The following is a 19,637-nucleotide window of genomic DNA, read 5'->3' as shown; positions in this document are numbered from 1 at the left end:
TCAAACCAGACAGGTCCAAGATGGCAGCTGGTGCCATGACAGGAAACCCCTGACCAAATTAAGGAAGAGGAGGTGTGAAACCCTCCTGTTTCCAAGAAATCCTCGGCCCAGGCAATGAACATTCCACTCCCTAGTTAACAACTGTCAATAAAATATAGAAAACCAAGCCCCAGGGCAGCTCTCTCTTGAACTCACCCAGTCTCACATCTGGAGAGTATACTTTCACTTTAAGAAACTCTCTAGCTTGAGTCCTCATATGCTGTGTCCTGTATGTCCTTGAATTCTTTCTTGGGATGGGACCTGGAGCCTCTGGCAACATCTTTGAGATGGAATGGGTGAAGTGTCTCCCCAGCTCATTCAGCAAAAGCTTCAACTACCTGGGCTTTGGCCAAGAGTGGCAGGATGAGACAGTTGGATCCACACATTGGGGGAAATATGAAAGCAGAGGAGGCTTGTTCAGTGCTTATCATTTGGAGCTTTTGAGAGGAAGTCACCACACAGTGTGCTCCATGACCGCAGAAGGTGGCCCTATCACCGTAGAATAGTGACATCGTTGATTAGGCAGAGAAAGAGCCCAGATTAATGCTCTGCTCATGGCATGCAGTAAACTCAGTTATTTCTGTAGCTTTGATGATGATCACAGGTGTGCTGAGAGCTGGTCATTTGAAAGAATCTGAGGTTTTCAGGAAGGGGATGCAGTGTGGGATACACTAAGCACTGTGAGACCATAGATACTTGCATGGGTGTTAACACATGCCCAGAGGCCAGGAGAGATTAAGCACAAAGGCCAGCTACTAGAGGACAGGATTCAGGTAACAGACTATTCCTTCCTCTATCATGATGTTATATATTTCCATCTATTCCCAAATGCTACAGAGGGAAAAGAGAAGAAAAAGAGCAGATAACAAAATCTTAAATTGACTGGAATTCAAATTTACCCACTTCTAAGTAGGTATGAAGTCAAATCATTCATGAGCAATTGATTTTCTTAATAGTAAAGTCAAGAGAGACAGATTTCTGCCCATCAGAATCATAAAATGGTTATAGAAAATATTTGTGCTTGCTAGATTCTGTTTCTAACCATTTTAAATATATAAACTCATTTTATTCTCTAAAAAACTCTTTGAGGTAGATACTATTTTTAGCAGCAATTTCAAAAGGAGCAAATTTAAGAAAGCTCAGGCACTTAACTAGTAGGTATACTCTACTCCACAATGGGAATATTTTCTATCTACGTAATTTTATCCACGTTTTCTTTTTTAATTTCCATCCCCACTCTTCACAGCATACATTCCTTGTTGGCAATAACTATTATATTGCTTACTTGTCTCATTTTTCACTTAGCCACTTGGAATCTTTAAACTTTTATGTTCCTTCCTTTGACAATATTGTTCCCTCACCTCCCATAACTTTTTTAACTTGGGATTTTGTGATATCAGGCAAGCTGGGTTAATAAAAGTTTTTCCTCTATATGTTTCATGCACAAATAGTTCATTTGTGCTGATAAACTTCCACAGGATATTCATAACAATTAATTCTCAAAGTTTTACAAAGTGAGTAGAAGTGGGGAAAATGACTCATGAGGTTAAGGACCAGAATAACTGTGTTCGAAAATAAAATGGGTTGGTGAAAGCTCATATGATATACTGTATCACAGTATATGCAATTTATTCTCCATATAAAATAAATGTATTTCCTTTATTGGTCAGTAGTCAAAGCCACGTATGAAACTGACTTACCTAAATTCTTATTTTAGGAATTGTCACATAGTATAAGATAACGGCCTAGACCTTGAAGTCTGACAGCTCGAGATGCCAGTCCCAGTTCCTCTAGCTTATTAGCTGTTAGATTTGAGACAAGTTCCTTAACTTCTCCAGTCACAGTGTTTTTTATTGATAAAATAAGAATTATGAAATCTATGTGCCAAAGTATTTAGACGGAGATTGGGTCAATTTTTAAAGTAAACTGCTTAGCCCAGGGTAGAAAATAGAATAATCACTTTATCATCGTTATTATCATCACCACACCACCATCATCATCTTTATCATCATTACCTAATCATGTTATTTCTTTTCAAAAATTCAACTACTTATTACGTGCTTAGTGTGAGCACATCTTTATTTTAGTGATTGGGACACATTAATGAACAGTCTGTGGGGCTCCTGTAGCAAAATAAGAAACATAAGCTACAAACCCAATGCTGATAAATGACAGAAATGTATTTCTCACAGTTCTGGGGGCTAGCGGTCTGAGATCAGGGTCCCAGAGGGCCAGGGGAGAGCCTTCTTTCAAGTTGTAGCCTGAAGCATCTCACCTGTCCTCTGGTCTCTGGTGGCAATGCCAAGAGAGCTCTCTGGAGTCGTTTCTATAAAGGCCATTAGTCCCATTCATGAGGCCTGCACCCCCATGACCTAACCATTCCCCAAAGGCTCTGCCTCCAAATACCATTGCATCGGCTATTAAAATTTCAACATATGAATTTGGGTGGGACATAAACATTCAGACCATCGCAAAAGCTCTGCTTTTTGCCATTTACATTCTATCAGGATATAGACAAACATCACTCAATAAACTAAATATATAAGTAACTTGTAGGGCGTTTTTACAAGCCATTAAATGTCACGGAAAGCAGCAAAAAATAGAGTGGGTTTCAGCCACATCATGTTGATTTGAAGGAACTGGGATACGGAATGAGTTACAGTTAAAAATATAGTGATAGTCCTCATCGGAAAGGCAGTTTTTGGGGCAAATCCTTAACAGACATGAGAGAGCTACCAGAAGAAAGTAGTTTTGGGCAGCAGAAATGACCAGTGCAGACGCCCTAAGATAAGAGCACATGTGAAGTTGGAGGGATTTCGAGGAGACCAGTGTGGCTGGAATGGAGTGAGTGTCTAGGAGAGAAGTGGCTGGGGCAGAGAGCTAACCATGGAAACAGATCATGTTGGTGGTGGAAGCTGCTGAGGGTGCTTTGGTTTTACTCTGAGTAAGATGAGGGACCGCCGCTGCAGAGTTTGAGCCAGGAACTGATGATGTATCACCATCTTCTGAAGGTGCAATGAATCAGCACTTAAAATACAACGACAGCATATAAAAAATGAATCTCCTACACTTCCGAATCGTGATAAGAAATCTGAATTTTCGAATTGTCAAATTTTATTTTAATTGAATTCCCTCTTTTCCTTGCATTTTTCAGTAAAAAAAAAAAACTTTTTAAAGAAATATTTCAAAAACAAAACTGATATTTACGGAACATAAAAAGCGTGTATTCCATGAGGGAATAGCAAGGATGCATTTCATGTGATAATAGAGTTAAAATTGTGTATGTCACTTAAAATATGGCCACAGACCTATTTATGATTATACCTCTATAGACTTAAGTATTTTTCGTTTATTATTTATTATACTGACACTTCTCTGAGATTTTTTTAAGTCTGTCCTTAAACACATACTAAACTAGATATGAAATGTTTAACTACTTGAGAGCAAATAAGTTGAAAATATTCAGGGGCACTTGGGTTTTTCAGTCAGTTGAGCTCCCACTCTTGATTTCAGCTCAGGTCATGATCTCACATTTTGTGGGATTGAGACCTGGGTCAAACCCTGCTGACAGCACGTACCCTGCCTGGGATTCTCTCTTTCCCTCTCTCTGTCTGTCTCTACCCCATGCATGCTCCCTCTCCCTCAAAATAAATAAATAAACTTAAAAAGAGAAAATATTCATAAATATGAATAGCTTTATCATCTCAAACAACTGGTTACGGATCCTGATTTGAATATGCATAAACATTGAATATGCAACCAATTTGCATTGGATTTTCCTCTTCTTTTTTCTGTCCTGTTCAGAAATTGATGTGATTTATAAACAGATTGTCATGGTCTGCTTGGCCTTCCTGTAAGAAGGCATCTTGAAGTCACTTAGCTATTTGTCTAGCTTGCAGAAATACTGGGGCTTGGGTGATAGCAAAATAAGGTTGTACAAAGTATCAATTGATGAGAAAATCAGGATCCAGAGAATCTTCTAAAAGTATAATCAGAAGCCACATCAGCACCCTTTCTACATTAATTCTCTTATACACCTTAAACTGGTCATCATAACTCAATGACTACTCAGGAACTACGTGTATCTAAGTTCACACTATATCCTAGAGGTTAAAATACAAGTGCCACTTGTTTCTTACTTCACAGACAGAAACTGCTCAACTTCCTTTGGCTTTTAGTCTAGACTCACGGCATAGCTAGATGTTTTAAAGACGACCTGGCCCTGTCTTTCATTTAAAACAGCGACACAGGGAAAATAAAAGACATGCATGCCCACAACCTCACAGCTAAAGTAAATAGTTCATGCTCAAGCTTTCAGACACATAGCTTTCGGAGAAGGCTTCTCTTTGTCCTTGTGTAAGGAAACAATTCTTATTTTGGGTAGAAGTGGTCTGTTACAGTCATTGAAAGCATGATGCAGATTTTTGTTATAAAACCAAGGTGACGTGATTGAGAAGGAATATCTGATGTAGTAGAGAAAGGAAAGTCAAAATCTAAATGATTCATAAAAGACTGCCTTGCAAGTGGTTAACTCTGGTAACCAAACTGGAAATTCCTTGATGACTCAGGGCCTACTACTCATCTGTGCTTGGCAAATTAGTAGAGAACTGAAGACTTGCCTCAGACAGGAAATTGGAATTTAGTGGGTAGTTAAGTAGTAAAGAACAGCTCTGCAAGAGGAAGAAGACAAAAGTTCCCTTCTCAGGAAACTGACACGAAATTTTAGTCTCCAAGAAAAAGCTCATCTACTCTGGGAATCATGTTACCCTGAATGTGACAAAATTGAGATGTTAGCCCAGAAAAGAAGTGAAGGTACTAGGTCTTAACAAAGAAAAGAAATACCTCAGACAGCAAAAAGATACAATAGATTTTGGAATGATGTCCTTTTGACTTTTAAATTATATAATTGAAATTATACTTGAATTATAATAGAATAAAATTCAAGTATAGTGGTTTTCAAGTGGAGTGCATGTCTTACGTCACAATGTGTGTGGTGTATTTAATAGCCGAAATAATAGAGGAAGAGATTGTAGTTTTTTAGTAGACAACAGCCAGAGATGCTAAATACCCAGCGATGTGACAAACACAAATAATCATCCCATCTAAAATGTGATCAGCTGCCCCATGAAGAAAAAAATGAGGCAACTCAAAGGATGTCTTTTTGAGAAACCAAGTCTGTATCCTCAGGTGTCCAGTCTAGAGGCAAATGGAAGATACTGAGAACATGTTGAGTGAAAGAAACAAACAAACAAATCTCTCCTCTATAACCTAATCTGTTTCTGTATGTTTATATCTTCTCTTTCTATTAATATTTGGTTCAATGTTGGAAAAGACCTGGGATATTCCCTTTAAAAGATCCAAAATTTTCTAATCTGAAATATAAGTACAATTGTCGTCTTTATTGTAGACAGAAACAATGGCAAGTCAAAACTAGGAGAGGTATTATGTAGCAATAACGTGAGGTGATAAAGGAAAGGAATCATGACTGTTGTTATCATAGTCTTTTTTCCCAGATTAACTCCAAAAGTATAAAGGAGTATGCATTGTCCAGTATCCTGTTCCAAGTATCCTGTGATGGTGTTTAATGACTGCAATGTGTGAGGAGAGTCCTAGAGGAGTTAGGTGAAGAGTTGTTATAAGAACAAATCTGAATTCAGTGCAATGCGTTAGGTATCTACGTCTCTGCTCTGGAAAGAGACCTGATCTGAAGCACATGCCTCCAATCAGAGATCTTGAACCATCTAGTTTAATTCCCAATTCTTGGAGAGTGACTTTGAATTACTCTCTTTGTTCAAAGTGTTGCTTTAAAAGGATGGAATAATGAGGTCACTAACTGCCCTACTACCTTTGGAAACTTAAGCACAATTTTTTGACCCATAGCAACCTTATTCATTTTTCAGTCCATAAATTATCACATCATAGATGACAGCCCAAGATGATAATATAGGAAGGAGAAAAGGTGAGACTCACATACATGTTTATATATTCAAAAGAGAAAAGAAGATTACATTGTGCTTTTATAATTAAAATCTCTATGTCTCATTTGCACGTAATATGTTTTTAATTTTATGGTCTTTATTCTTGCTCTGCCAATTTACTGATGAAAAGTTTTAACTCCGTAGAAAATATTTAGACACATTTTAGTATCTATAACTTCATTGTACATGTCATTTTCTTGTGGGCCTCCTAGCAATTTTTCAATAATGTCCCTTCTACTTAAAATAAAATAAAATGTTAGTTTAAAGAAGGGAGTAAAACCTTTTATTATGCCAGTGTACATTTTCACAATTTAACTTCTATCGACCTTATCAAAGACTTTGGAATAAACCCAAAGTAGATATTACTTACAGATTCTATGAATAACTAATGATATGGTTATAAAGCAATTTGCCAAGGTATTAAGTACCCATAGGTATTAAGTGTCCAAGGATATGCTGACTACTGGGAAGTGGCCTGCTCATATAAAAGAAATAAATTCACTCCATGAAGGCAAGAGTATGTAATTTGCTATAAATACCATTTCAGATAGTCAAGGTCTTAGGAATAAACTTATTTCACACCATTGAGAAATGTTGTCCAAATTTATTCTAAAATATGCTCTTCATCGGGGGTGTATGTTAAACCAAATTCCCAATTCCCTTCCCTAGTACTTCTAGTTCCTAACTTAGCACCTCTAGTGTGTGTGTGAATATATATGTAACTGTGCCCATGTGATTCTACCGATCTGGGTAAAAGGTGCACTATGAAAATCCCTGCCATAGAGTACGTTAGAGCTTAATCTACACCAGTTATTCTAACAGAGAAAATTTAATACAAAGAGTTATTACCTAGGTATAGAAAACTGTTTAAAAGGGTGGGGTAGAAGAGATACTGAGTGATGAGGTTCTGGAATGATGGGGATTCAGAGCCAACGGCCAAGAAAGAATTCTTGAGATATCTTTGCCGTTGGCTCTGAATGGCACAAAAAAGATGATTTGGTACAAAAAAAGATGATTTTATCAAAGCTTGGGGACAGAACCTTGGGCAGGAAGAGCTGCCCCAGGCCCATGAGGAGAGACTAATTATATATTTGGGAGTCGGGGGGAGGTAAAGTCAAACGGACATTTCCAAAGGAATTTTCATATGCTAAAGAAGACTCACTACTGCAGGCCTAGCTATTGTCAAGCCAAGATTGTTCTTCCCTCCAGCAAAGCATTAATATTAAGACAGTAGGGAGTTCCTGGAGGAATGTTCTACTCTACCTGCCTCAAGTTATTTGTCAATGGGCTGCAGGTTTTCAGGAAATTTAATTTTATCTGCCATTTCCTTTTGCCTTTACTTCCTATATCACTAAAGTGTGTTAAGGGTCCTCATGACCTGCCCTAGGTTTTTGAGAGGACCCACACGATTCAACATACAGTCATATTCATGGCTATGACTTATTACAACAAAATGATAGAAAAATCAGCAAAGGAGAAGATTCATGGGTCAAGTCTGGAGGAAACCTGACTTGAGCTTTCAGAGGTCCTCTTCCAGTGGCGTCAGACAGAATGCCTCTGGCTCCCTGAGCAGTGAACTGTGGCAACATGGGTGAAATTTTGTCCTACTAGAGACACTCAGTAACCAAGGGTTTTATTGGGGGTGGTCACACAGGCACTCTCTACCTATCACATACCAGAATTCCAGCCCCCCAGAAGGAAAGCAGGGACTCCATATAAGCCAATGTTTAGCCACACAATAATACATTCTTACAAGGGACGGTTGGGAACCAATCAAAAATCTAAGTTCCCAGACACCAGCCAGGGGCCAACCTTGCAGGCAAGACTTTCCAAGGAGAGTAGTCCCCCACCTGCTATGTGAACTCTTTTTCATGCACAAGGTTTCAGAGCTAGTGGCTGCAGAAAACAGTTACCTAGAATTGAGGAAACAATGAAAAGAGGTTGGCATCATTAAAATGTAGAAGTTTGAGGGAGGGGCCTCCTGGAGTGAAACTCACACCTCTGGGAAGGGGGCAGTGCTCCCGGGGCCATCTTGGCTCTGCGTGGGAGGCTGGGGTATGCAGAGCTCCCATCTGGTATCTGGCAGCTGACGGTGGTATCAGTTGTGTGATGCTGATGTGTTACAAGAGGGCTCCATGAACTGGTTGTGCAACTCTTGGAAACAGCTCAGTCTGGACACCCTCTGTTTCTACACGCTGCCTCTGCCAAGGGGAAGAAGGAGCGGGGCAGTGCTGACTGGAACAAGAAATCAACGGCAGGAAGGAAGTTGCCCGTTCTACTTTCTCCAGCTTCTCTTCTCTGTCCAGCGCCCTAGTTGTGCAAAGCCTAGTGGGGCCGTAGGGAAAGCTAAATGTGGTTTGCAGTTTTCAGCAGCAGCCTCAATAGAGTCTGGAAAGGTGGATTTGTAGCTCAGAATCCAAAGCTTAGGAGCCAGCACAAGATTTTTTAACTTTTCTCAGACATTCCTACGAAACTCTAAAAGGTTTATGAGAGCTAATTTATACTTCTAAAATTGTGGCCAGAAACATTTGGAGTGATCCTGTAGGAATATTGGTGATGGCAACACACAATACTACAGTGATGCAGGATGTAAAGTGACCCTTCAAAAGTAATATATCGGTGTACAAAGGCTTGTTTCTATTGGGGGGCTTCCAGTCCATTTCCATGGGAAGCTGACTGGGAAGGGCAAGATTCAGAATTCTGCCACATTATTCTGGATGGCATACCTCTCTTTTCTTCTAATGCTGGGGCGTATGTATGATAGTCGTGTAGTGGCCATGGCCAAGTTCAGGAAACTTTCTTTTTTTTTCTTTTTTTAATCTTGTTTATTTTGAGACAGAGAGTGCGAGCGAGCGGGGAAGGAACAGAGAGACGGGAGACACAGAATCCCAAGCTGGCTCTAGGCTCCGACCTGTCAGCCCAGAGCCCAAGGTGGGTCTCAAACTCGTCAACCATGAGATCATGACTTGAGCCAAAGTCAGACGCTTAATCAGCTGAGCCACCTGGGCACCCTCAAATTTTCTGTCTTTAATGTCTTATCTGGTATTATGTTTCTTAATATCACAGCGTGACTTTCTTTTAGTAGAAAAATCCAGCCACTTCTGTCCCCTGTCTTGCTGTCACCCAGGTGATCTGACTGACTCTTATTAGCTTTATCCAATTACTTCTACTTCCTATGTGCACAGAAACTATCTGGGTTGCATTCAGTCCAAAGAGCAGTGTACAAAAAGATGTGAAAATGGGAACCATCATATATTGATCTCTTAGCATGAGCCAGACATTTTCCCAAGTAATTATGCATTATCACTTATGTCTATAAAAATCTTACAGGCAAAGTATTATTTTCCATTTTATAGATATAAAAACTAAACTCTTGCTCATAGAACTCTAACATCTGTGTTCATCATTGTAGGCCCACCACACCCAAATATTTTGTATTAAACTTCTAATTTTCTCTCTTAAACTTCATAATCTATTATCATAAACAGAGCCTTGGCTTAACAGGAGTCCTGAAATAAAAGTCACAATAGCTCATCTCTACCTTTCTTTTATCTGTAACTAATTGGGCTACCATTTGCTTCTCTCACAAATAATCATAGTTGACTTCTAAAAAAAGTAATAAGATCCATGGATATATTATAAGCCTGGTAATAAGATGTATAAGATTATAAATCCAAGCTCAATCCTTATTATCCAAGTGAGTTTAGAAGTTCTTTTAGCCAATTTTCTCAATTGCAAAGCCGAAATAATACCTAATTCACAAAATTACTCTAAGAGTTAAAATTGTGCATGTAAAGTGCTGGTTACACTTCATCTAATTTGTGAAACCAATAAATTCCTTGTAAAGTTTTAATTATAGACTCAAAACTTTCCATCAGTTGTGAAATTGCTTTTTAATATTTGGCAAATAAATAGTTCCTTTTTTTTCCCCAATCCTAAATTTGAATTCTAAAGTTAGACCCGTTTCTAGATCTTTATTTTTCATTTCCCTTCTGCCTCATGCTTCCAAGGTTTTGGCCACTAAAAATAAAACAAAAACAAAAACAAACCACACCCATCATGTGTACTGTATTCCTTCCTGGTTTCACCGTCTACTTCACCCCTCACATTTTTCACAAGTAGTCAAGTTGTATTATTTTATTTTTAAAACCAACACTCCAGGCTAAATCTAAAAAATATGTATGTATAATGGAACATTCACTCACCTAAAGTGCTTCTCCCCCCCCCCTTTTTTAAGGCATTTTAAAAAAATTGTTGCATGCAATATGGCTTTAATACAATACTTCAGAAGGAAATGAAAATGTATGCTGTGGAGTAGGAGAGCAATGTGAAACCCTGATAAAGCATGAGTTATTTCTTAATTGAAAATCTGCAAGTTTTAATTATTGAAGTAAAACACTTTGAATGATGCTTATTTAATTAAGTCATTTTCCTGGATCAAGTAATCATTACCTATTATTTGCATGTTATTTATTTTCATCTGTGGTATTTGTTAAATTTGTCATGCATTTCTTCCCTGATTGACACTTTATTTTCCAAGATTAAGTCCCACAGCCTGTTCAAAAAGATTTATTTACCAGATAGTCAATAGTAATTTTACAAGCCAAAAAATTGAGCTTATAGTTAAGACTTCACAAGGAATTTATTGGATCTGTTTGCAAATTAAGTCAAGGTTGGACTTCCCAAAGATGATGCATCCATCATAAAAACAAACAATGAAGAGTTAAAAATCTACTAATGTAGATTTAACAATTTTTATTAGAGATGAAGTCAGCAGACACAAAGTCAATATTATGCATCAGCGTAATAGAAATATAACAAAATAAAATCCAAATATCGGTGGCTACATAAATGAAAGATTGCAGAAAATCACGTGTAGGTTGGCCACCCCTCCAGGGGAAGTCTCATCTATGCAGCAATTCAGAGATACAGAAAGTCTCATCTTGTAACTGTCATCTCAACTTACAGTTCTGTGATGCCGACAGCAGAGGAAGAGACAATGTTGAGTGTAGCGCACAAGCTTTTAAATGCCTTGTACAGAAATGACGCACATCACTTTTGTTCACATTTCTTTACCTAGGTCGAATCAATAGTCTCGCCTAATTAAAAAAGGACTTGGAAAGCTCAGTCTTCCTGTGAGACTGTAAAGAAGAATCAGGAATGGATGAGAGGTAGAAACCACAACCATAGTCCAAAAGTATTTTTTACTGTAGTCATTTAATAAAAACACACTGACTCCCCTATATGAGCCAAAGTCTGTGCTAGATACTGAGGATGTTAAAGTGATCAGAAATAGGGATTTCTTAAGTCTTCTGATAGCTTACTCTTCAGAGAGAGATTACCAATCCGCATCCTTTTGTTTTTAAGTTTTTTTTTAATCTTTATTTATTTTTGAGAGACAGAGAGAGCCTGAGTGGGGGAGGGACAGAGAGAGAGGGAGACACAGAATCAGAAGCATGCTCCGGGGCTTTCTGGAACCTGACGTGGAGCTCTAACTCACAAACCGTGAGAGGAGCTTGAACTCACAAACCAGGAAATCATGGCCTGAGCTGAAGTTGGCCGCTTAACCGACTGAGCCACCGAGGCGCCCTCCACTCACCTCCCTTAAGTAAATGATGCAGCTCTCGGCCAATCTCTTGGCCTCATTCTTGATCCAAGCAGAATGGCCAAAAGACTTCATGCTTAGTGTGGGAGTACAAAACTGCTCCAGATTGACCTTGAACTACTAACTTTACGGCCTTGGTACATTTGCATCGCTGTTTCTGGCCTAATCAAAGTTCCAACCTTATAAGGATTGCGTCACTGGGTACCCACAGGTGCAGCTGCCGCAGCTTGACTTTCCATGATGCACGTGCATGCACAGTATTTGCTACTTGTATAAAGCAAGTGGGCTGGATTCAGCATGAGTTGTATTAAATACTAGTTTCCAATCTAGGTAAGCAGCACTAGATATGCTACCCTAAATTCCATGCTGCATTCAATGTTAAAAGAAGAGAAAACATACAGATGAAATTTAGAGTTATGGGGCTTGCTACAGCCTCCGGGTCATTCCTCCCATTGCGACTTTAGATTGATTAGTTACATATGAGGGAATAATTTCCATGAAAGGCGGGTTTCATACCTAAGGTTGCTGTTTGCTTTTAGTAAGAGACAATGACACCAGGTTCTGTACCATAATCCCAAGAGAGTTTGGAAGAAGTTATTTTTCTAGAGAATTTTTTTTCTACACAAAAATGTGGTCTAAATGGGGACATGAAAATTAAAGGGATTTCATAGATTTAAATGGATTTAAATATACTATAAAGGAAATTAAGATACCTCGAGTAAAACTCAGAAGAAACTCAAATAATGATAGCAGTAAAGAAAGAATGAAAATAAAACAGAGTCCCAACAGAGATGAAGGCAAAGCTGAATAATATCTGAGATGCTAGCGATATCTATTCAACAGTAGTCTAAAGCCTCTCTAGAGGTGGTCATAAATACACTTGACCTAATATAGACAGAAGCTACAGAGAGAGTCTTGATTCTAAATTGAATAATTTGCCAGTATGTTGAATCCCGCAGGTACAAGTGACATTTAGCATTCAAGCCATTTCCTAGAGTCAGTGCTGAAGTCCACAAAATAAAATCTTTGACCCTGGCCATGACATTTATCTTCAAAATTACCAAACAAGTCATTTTGAATGGTAAGACACCTTTAATAAATGTGCAATAAGATACAACAAATCTAGGCTATGAGTCCTTGCCATCTAAAAACCATTATACTAATTGATTCCTTGCCAAAAACTATGTTCTCTTTGATTAAATTACTCAGAAGAAATACTGACCATGGAAGCAGTTCTCCAGTGAATGAACTCTCAAGCCATTTCACTGTTGTTTTTGACATCTGGTAGTGAGTATTCCAAGAGATGATTCAATTACATAAGGATAAGCACACTACTATTCCAGGATGTTAAAGAAGTATTAGAAATGATCCTTCCCTTTACAGGATCTGTAATCCAGAATAAATGCACTAAAAGAAAGGCCTGTCTTAATCATAATAAAACACCATAGATGGGTGGCTTCAACAATAGGGATTTATTTCTCACAGCTCTGGAGTCTGAGCAGTCCAAGATCAAGGTGCCAGTAAGCTAGGTTCCATTCGGAGATCCCTTTCTTGACTTGTAGGTGGTTGCCATCTTGCTGTTTGCTCTTATGAACTGTTCTTTGTGTGCACGTGAGGTGAATGAGCAAGCTCTCTAGTGCCTTATAAAGCAGTAATCCATCATGAGGGTCCTGCCCTCATGGCCTAATCTAAACTGAATTATCTCCAAAAACCCCATCTCCAAATACTATTACATTGGGGATCAAGACTTCAACCTATGAATTTTACGGGGACACAAACACTCTGTCCATAACAAAATCTGTATAAGCATAAGAATGCCACTTTCCAGAAAGGTAAAAAAAAAAAGCATTAGAAATAATTATTTTCCTTATAGAGCTTTGAAATGGAGAAACTTGTCAACAAATACATGAAACAAACAATAATCAAAATCCGATCATAACTAATGCTATCATAGCAGATTATAAAAATAGTCATTCAGAAAATGAATAAATATATAAATAATTGTGGTGTACATTGATAATAATGAATAAATATATGGACATCTTTTTGGTAATTATGTAGAATATAATAGAGATTATAATAAATATGTATATTTATCCTAGGGAAATATGTAGTATAGTTAAAATAGTCATAAAGAAAATATAATGCTATACGACTTTATGGAAGATATAAGATTTATATTGGGTCTTATGTTGCAAAGAATAATATCAACTCTGGTTTTTTTTTTTTTAATTTTTTTTTCAACATTTTTATTTATTTTTGGGACAGAGAGAGACAGAGCATGAACGGGGGAGGGGCAGAGAAAGAGGGAGACACAGAATAGGAAACAGGCTCCAGGCTCTGAGCCATCAGCCCAGAGCCTGACGTGGGGCTCGAACTCACGGACTGTGAGATCGTGACCTGGCTGAAGTCGGACACTTAACCGACTGCGCCACCCAGGCGCCCCTATCAACTCTGGTTTTAAATCCCAATCAGTTTTATTGCCAACATACATCACACACACACACACACACACACACACCCTTAAAAATATCATGTTATGGCATAGATATTAAAGATATTTGCCTAAATAGATATGGGTTATAATTATGCATTAAAAAAATTTTTTTAATGTTTGTTTATTTTTGAGAGAGACAGAGACAGAATGTGACTGGGTTAGGGGCAGAGAGAGAGGGAGACACAGAATCCGAAGCAGGCTCCAGGCTCTGAGCTGTCAGCACAGAGCCTGACACAGGGCTCGAACTCATGAGCTGTAAGGTCATGACCTGAGCTGAAGTCGGATGGTTAACCGCTTAACCGACTGAGCCACCCAGGCGCCCCTAATTATACAACATTTTACCTGTCATACAAATAGTTTTAAGTTATGATTGTTTTTACTTAAAGTGTTTTTGATGATCACTGTTATAAGATGTTTGCCCTTTATATACTGGACTTGAGTTCAACAAATATTTTATTTTGAGAAACTGTTGCAATCCAAGCATACTGCTTAAATACAAAAGACTAACCTTGCTAATAGGTACAAGAATAAATTTTATTCATAATATTCTATTCTCTTTTATGAATATTGCATGTTATTTTGTCTTTGTCCAAGATACAAAGTTTAATCTTAAGTAAATTTTTTTAAATTAGTGTTTTCCACAGGGTTGTAACTATAATAATGGCCATTATTATATTATAATCACATTGGAAATTTTTATTAGATGTTTTACATACACCATGATAATCTACCTGTATTGGGTTAAATTGTGTCCCCTCTAAATTCAAATGTTGAATTCCTAACCCTGAGTACCTCAGAATGTAACTGAATTTGGAGAGAGCATCTTTTAAGAGGAATTAAGTTGAAATGAGGTCATTCATGTGATTTCTAATGCAGTATGACTTCTATCCTATTAATAAGAGGCAATTAGGACACAGACAGGTACAGAGGGAAGACCTTATGAACACACAAGAGAAGACGACCATTTATAAGCCAAGGAGAGAGCCCTCGGAAGAAACTAACCCTCTCAACACCTCCATGGTGGACTTCAAGCCTCCAGTACTGTAAGAAAATAGATTTCTGTGATTTAAGTCCCCTGTTCATGGTGCTCTGTAATGGCAGCCCCAGAAGACTAATGTGCTGGTTACCACCATTTACAAGGGAAATAACAAGGTTCAGAGGAGTTGATTTACTAACTGAAGGGTAAGGGTACCTATGTATAGTATGAGTTATCATAAATCATTATTTACATTTTATGAATAATTATATTGAAAAGGAACAAATATTTTTATCTTTCTTTAAAATGTTTTGAATGTTAGATGGATTATCTACAATCTAATTTCTCAGTTAAGATGGTTTTCTGTATGTATCTTATTAAATCAAACTGATACAGCATGTACATAATAAGATGCAACAAGATAAAAAAAAAGATTTCAGAGAATCACTTATACACATTCTGGCAGAATATGTCTTCTTCCAATGCCTTAGAGAAATTTCAAAGCAATAATAAAATATCTGCTTTTTATAAAACTATGCTTACAAGGAAAGCTTATACTAATTCAAATCAATGTTTATTTTGCTGTTAGCTCTAAGTAAATTTATTTCCTTTTTCTTATAAGTTTCAAAGTTAGCAAGATGATGAAATAAAAATCAAATATTTTTGCCAATTAAATAGGTTACAATTTTTTTTTAAATCAAGGGAATAGATAATATTGCTTAGTTGTAGCTTTTTTCTCTCTTCAACTTTCAGCATCTCTAATTAATCTTCTCCAGGGAACTATGGTATAGTTTTGGGGATTTTGCTCTAATGAGTTTGACAGTTGGAGGAGAGCTAGAACTCCAATCAAAATAACTCTATAAGCTAACAAAGAAGCCTGTCACAGTTCCATGGGTGTTGACAAAAGACACAAGACTCTTGGGTCAGAGATAAAGGACTGAATTACAGCAAAAGCAGGGGCAAGATTGTTAGCATTGTCCTACTGGGTCTCTGCACCCGAAATCTCATGGCAAAGCCCTTGGAGCCAGGTGGAGCCTACACGCGCAGTGGAATGTGCCATGTGAGAACTTAGGGAATTGTAGTAAGCAAGTCTATAATCTTTCTGCGAAATAACTAGGTGCATACAGAACTATTTGAAGAATTCTTGCAATGCATGTCTCCACTTCTTAAGATTGCCTCTGCATAAACAATGCTGAGAAGTAGTCTGGTAAAGGACAAAGTCTTGTGATTTTTGTAAACTCAAGATATGTAAAAATGCAAGAGGCCTATAGCAAACTGCCTCTTAGCAGTAGACTATTACCATCATGTGTGTGTGTAACATATATATATATATATGACATATAATATTATATATATTTTACATGTTATATATTATTATATAGAATATATGATATATATGTAATATAGAATATGTATATCATACATAATATATATAGTCAGATATATCACATATATATCATATTTCTGTGTGTACCATAAATATGTGTGTGTGTGTGTGTGTATATATATAAACATATATATAATTTGTGTCTGTAGAGAGTTTAGCTAAGCTACCCCATGGTACTGCTGCTTCCACATTGATTTTGTTTAACCAAGTGGCCTGCAAGAACTTTAACATGACACTGGCCCTTCATGCAAGCACATGCCCCTGGATAGCAGCTACAGAGTCACAGGCAAATGTAAGTTATTGATATGATTTCCTTAACAGCTCTGTAATCAATAAGGCTGTGGTCAACAGTGTCCTCTGCCTCCTAACACCTTCCCCCTATGCACTTCTTAGATAAAACTTTCGTATAACTTTCCAAAACCCCGCTCTTTTGGTTTGAAGTGACCAACAAAGCTTTAGCCAGGGGACCCCAGCACTTCACTCATGGACCCTGACAAAGGCTGTGTCCCAGTTCCAATAACTGTCTCTCTGTCTTCACTCTGCCTTGACCTCCATATATGGCTCCTCTAGACATTCTGGGTATTTCATCCAGGACCTTAGGATAATAAATTTCTCTACTTTGGTTTCTCTTGTGGTCTGTTGCTGAACTTTGGGTCACCATTTGGCAACTTGTGCTTCCCTTAATAAGTGTTAATTTGACAAATTCATAACATGATCCATACATAATTTATATTTATTGCTCACAATAAACATATGAGTACTAATAATTAACCATTTTGAGAAGTAAAATTAAGTCTAAAAACATAATTAAGTGAATCTCTCAAGGAGAGTGGTAGATCCATGATTCTGAATTCTAAGATTAAACTTTCAAACTCTCCATTCTAGGGGCAGAAGTAAATCAGTAAAAATTGTCTTAGGTGCATCCATAAGAATTATTATTTCCCCCAGCACTGTTGTAAATTTAAGATAGGTGTATTAGCGATGCAGTAGGCTCATTTACTTCAATGCTTATTTGCCTAAACAATTAAGAGCTATTTATGCTTGGTTCTATATATTTTTTCCTTTTCTCTTCCAAAAACGTTGCTAGTCTTTTTTTGTTCCCAAGTCTCAGTAATTTTCTAGCCCTCAATACATTAGTTTACTAAAGAAAATGCCTATTTTGGTTTGCAGCTTGGGGTTGCTTAAAAAATTAGGGAGACATTTCTAGGGGTCCTGGATAGTAGGCAGGGAGTGAGGATAGACAGGCATATCGGCTTTGAGATGAGAAGGCAGGAACAAATATAGACAGTGAATATTCCACCAAAGAAGGAAATAGTTGGTAGTCTGTAGTTTAGGGACATCATTAGGAAATGACAGAAACTGTCAAGTATAGGAAGTGGAACCCATGGTTAGGGAGCATGGCTTGGTTGTACTTGAACCTCTGTATTCTAAGTGTTCATGGGAATTTGAACACCTGGCTTCATAACAGTAAGTAATAAGCACTGAAAGCCCCTTGAAGTTTTCCTTCTGTTTAAGATCAATGTTACTTTTGCCCCAAAAGTATTTGTACCAAAAAGGGGAGTTTGCAATGCTTGAGACTCTCTACAGGCTCATTAAATGAAGATCGGGGCTGGACCTAATTAGATTTAAGGAAAATAATATGTCTTTTTTTGAATGCCAAAGTGTGTGAAGAAGTGACATTTATGTAATGTATAAGTTCACCAAGTAACTGGCGAACAAGGTAGTACTTGATGTAAACTGAATTGAATTTGAATTATAAGTGAATTGAACTGAAATTGTCCAGTATCTTTAGGTTGAATACTCTTCTGAGGTTGGTCGGGAGGAGGGGGGTGGATGCCGTCATTATTAATGGTGGTGTCTTATCCAAGACACCATTCCCTAACTCCAGGTCATATTTTATTGTCCCCACTGGCATTTACCGAGTGGAAATGCATCTGCCTAATTCGGGGAGTGAAGATAGATTAGGAGTTGATTAATGTGGAAATATCACAAATAAGATTAATAATATCTGTTTCCGAGGGGAATATTCTGCATCATAGGAGAGGTCTTCTTAGAACAGTCTGTGAACTATCTCAGGTATATGATACTAAAAAAAGGAATATTTAGGCAGCACCAGTGTAAGATTAATTATTGACTATAATTTTGGTTAAGACTGTGGAATAATCTCCCAGTGGCCATTGTAGAATCCCTAAAATATCAGTCTTTTTTGGAGCTATGGGAAAAAGCATTTGAGATATATAAAAAAGATAATTTAAAGCTGGAAAAAAGAAATTCTCTAGCTTAAAAATTTTCAATTTTTTTGTTTTCTATTTGCTGTAATGCAGACTACATCAACTGTATAGTACTAATATAAAGATGTATACACATGTATTTTCAACCAATTCATACAATTTATTTCCAAATCCAAACAATGAGATAATTGCAACTATAATTTATTTATTTCAAGCCAATATTTCCTGCACTTATGGGATACGGGTTATATAGTTCTAAATTTTTTTTAAGAAGGTCAGATAGAACTGTGATGACTGGGGGCAACATGATTATCTAAATGAACTGAGTATTCACATCAAAAGCAAAAAATGGAACAACAAAATCTAAACAGCTCATACAATGCAAATGTTTCCTCCTCCGTGTCTCTTTTTTTTCCTTGAAATATTTTTGTGAGGAATTCAGGTTATTAATTCTCTAATTTCTCACAATCTACATGTTGTACATTACATACTTATGATATTATTTAACATGCCTCTCTTTTCCATATTTCTTTTGAGTCGTTGATTTTCTTCTTTAAATAGGTAACTATAGGTTTGATTAAATTCATATTTTTTCCCAAAAGCCCTTTTAAGGTGGAAATGTCTTATATAAGAAACCTTTGTTGGGGTGCCTGGGTGGCTCAGCTGGTTGAGTGTCTGACTCTTGATTTCAGCTCAGGTTGTAATCTTGCAATTGTGGGATCAAGCCCTGCATTGGGCTCTGCACTGAGCATGGAGTTTGCTTGGGATTTTCTCTCTCTCTTTTTCTTTTTCTCTTTCTCTCTCTCTCTCTCCCCCTCTCACTATCTCTGAAAATAAAGAAATATATTTTTTTAATTTTTTTTAAAGAAACGATTGCCTAACTGAAGGTCAAAACATAGAAGTAAAATTCTTATAATCTTGGGT

The sequence above is a fragment of the Felis catus genome, chromosome B1 (assembly GCF_018350175.1).
Source record: "Felis catus isolate Fca126 chromosome B1, F.catus_Fca126_mat1.0, whole genome shotgun sequence".
Lineage (NCBI taxonomy): Eukaryota > Metazoa > Chordata > Mammalia > Carnivora > Felidae > Felis > Felis catus.
This window is presented reverse-complemented; position numbering follows the sequence as displayed.